Source organism: Hyla sarda, chromosome 8, assembly GCF_029499605.1.
Source record: "Hyla sarda isolate aHylSar1 chromosome 8, aHylSar1.hap1, whole genome shotgun sequence".
NCBI lineage: Eukaryota > Metazoa > Chordata > Amphibia > Anura > Hylidae > Hyla > Hyla sarda.
The window spans coordinates 194,908,625-194,911,699 of record NC_079196.1 but is presented as its reverse complement, the minus strand read 5'-3'; the positions used below and the strand labels follow the sequence as shown (position 1 = coordinate 194,911,699).

The following is a 3,075-nucleotide window of genomic DNA, read 5'->3' as shown; positions in this document are numbered from 1 at the left end:
GAATCTCCTCAGCCACCTGTGTGGTCGAGCCATGCCAGAGGTAGCGAACTGGGTGCTTCCTGCCGCAGCAAGTCCATCTCCACTCCCTGGTACAGTCCTAGTCATCTACCACATAGGTCCAGCAGATCCACTATCATCAGTGTTCCAGTCTACTGAAACGTGAGTGTTACAAGGCCTTAGTGTCTTTGGTTTGCAAGGTTCCTTTTATACTAAGTTGACCCCAACATAAGTTGAGGTAAACTGATTTCCTCCACATGTGCACAAAGAGTAAACACCAAAACCTATAAAATCCTTCTTAACATTACCATTTCTATGAAGATGATTTATTGTAACCTCAATAAATATTTCAACATAGTAAAAGATCTCCTTGTGTTTAGTTGAGTCCTTCTGATGGTAGGAACTTGATAGATCCTTATTTTCAACCTATTTGAAGAAAGAATGCACAGGAGTTAGGAAAAGTATAAGAGCAACAAAACTTCTCAGCCTTTTGGCTAAGATCAAGTGTAGTATCTGTTCTCATCAGTTTCATGCTGGTGGGGATGGGTGCTGCATGGTAGGGGGCACGTGTTCCAGGGCCGGTTCTGAGAAATCAGCTCGACGGATGCCTTATGTGACCTGTTTTCTCCGGGTCTCGCTATAAGGTTTAGAGGGTCTAGAGCTGAGGTACTTTAGTGCCTCGGGGAGTGGTGACCCTGAGGTGCCAAAATTCACTGGGAGTACTGACTCACTGAGTGAAAGCACGGGCACCATGAACTTTTCACCTTGTGGCACTCACCTCTTGATTCCCGGCCTTCTGGCTAGGATCAGAGACATTTTTATGAATCCGGGCAGTATATCTGCACACATTCACTTTTTTTTTGTCACTGTGTCACTTTTTACGTGTTGTGTTTCCACAGGATTGTTAGGATGCGGTAGCCCTTCTGGGTGTCCCTCCTAGCCGTCTAGGGGAGGTGTGTGTGGCCATCAGGTTCCTCACCTCCCTGAAAAAACTTCAGGTACTCCTGCATGGGCAGGGTACCGACCGTTACCGGCACTGCGAGCAGATACCTTGGCTAACGCCAAGGGGGATGCCAGGAGCATTTGTGGTCCCTTAGTAACTTCGGCGAAAAGGGACATCGAACCTGGAACCTTGCAGGTACCTTTTGGTCCGGAGGCGAAGGGTAAGATTTGTTGGGGAGCCTCTCTCCTTTTGGAGAAGGGCTTGCGGTAGACCGCATCCTTTGTGCACGTTTTTTTTGCAGTTTTTCTTGTACTTTAGGTGATTTGAGAACACGTTCCTCGGCTCTCAGATAAAAAATAATAATAAGAGCAACAAAACTGGTAAGGGGAATGGATAATCCTTCATTTATTACATGTATTTGGTCTTGAGAAGAGACATTGAAAGAGTAAAGCCTCTTGTACAAGTATATAGAAATATGGTAAAAAGGTGTTCCATGTAAAATCCCCTCAAAAGATAAGGAGGTATTACATTTAGAGATGACATGACTTCTTTATTATAAGACTCGTAGAGCTGGGGAATAGTGTACCTCAGGAACTGGTTTTGGCTGGAACTGTTGATGGCTTCAAGAAAATTCTAGATGATTTCTTGAAATAAAATAACATTAAAGTTTATGTATAAAATGTTTTGTTTGAATACTAAATGTAACTCATATCTTACATATGTTAGTTTTGGCTGATATGTTACATATCTTAGTTTTTAGAACCATTGGGAGAAAACAAAGTCCTACAATTTAGCCTGATCGTGTACTCTCCCATCTCCTGGAAGAACTTGGTGGACATGTCTACTTTTTTTCAGACACATAGGGGGACATTTACTAAGAAAGTCTATTTAAAGTCTGTTAATAGACCAGCATATGTCTCTGTTACTGGTTTAATGTGCGCCAAATTTACAAAAAGTCGCACGGACTTTGATAAATTTGTCGCACGGATTTCCTGCCTCCCCACTCAGTCTAGTTTAGATGCCTGACGGGAAAAGTCTCAGCAGGCTTTAGAAGACGGTCTAATTTAAGTAATTTCGCTCAGGTAATAGTTTAAACTAGTTATTATTATTTGAAATGTTAATTACATTTATAATTAAAGTAAGAAAAATTTAGTAGAAAAATAAAAACACCTACAAAAATATATAGATCACAAACTTAAAACACATTTAGGTGAGGTCAGGGATCATGCATGTAAGATGCGAGCTCAGGTCAGGAGCTTGAAGCATGAACGAAGTAACATTTAAGCCAGCTTCGGGATGGTCTGAGTTTTTGGTCTAAACAGAGCTGCTGCGACTTTCGCGGATAAGTCACGAATAATAAATACCAGCCTAATGTTTAGAACGATCTAATTTAGAGCCTTATGCTTTCGAGGAATGGGAAAAATCTAAAGTGAAAGTCGCAGATAAGTCGCAGATAAATAGACTGCGACTTTCAATGGGACAAATTTAGATGAGAAAAAGTGGTCTAAAGAGCTTGATAAATGTCCCCCATAATGTAGCAATTGTCTTGGCCCAATTATCGCATAGCCCTAACAATCTAAATATACACATTCCTGGCTCTGCAGTATTCAAACATGTCCACAGGATTCTTCAAAACTTTCTAAATGTTCTAAGGTCCAACATGTACTTCATTTTGAATTGAATTTAAATTAATTCTATCTCATATCCGACCAATCCAGCATTCAAGTCTGAGACAAAAACTGCAGGTAAAAAATAACATCAAGCAGAAAATGCCTTGTTAGACTATACAGGTAACAGTTTAAACTTTTTTACTTAAAAAATTACGTTCATTTGCAAACGGTGTGAATCCAATTAATTATGAATTCCGTCAACCTAAGTTGTAACAATAGAGTCACAGGCTACAAGTCTCCGATAATTAAGGGAATCTTTAGAATGTTCTATTTCATTTGAAGGGGTACTACGGTGCTCCGGCGTTCTGAACATTTTGATTAGAACACTCAGAGCTGGAGGCCGTGATCGTGACATCACGGCCACAACCCCCTTGTGCCAGTACACCACGCCCCCTCCATTCATGCCTATGGGAGGGGGCGTGTCGGTCGACACACCCCCTCCCATAGACTTGAATGGAGGGGGCG

At 41.4% G+C, this 3,075-nt stretch overlaps 1 pseudogene; it reads left to right on the top strand.

Annotated features, from left to right (window-relative positions):
- The first annotated feature begins 471 nt into the window (after window positions 1-471).
- LOC130289993 (U2 spliceosomal RNA) lies at window positions 472-569 on the top strand (annotated as a pseudogene).
- The last annotated feature ends 2,506 nt before the right edge of the window (window positions 570-3,075 follow it).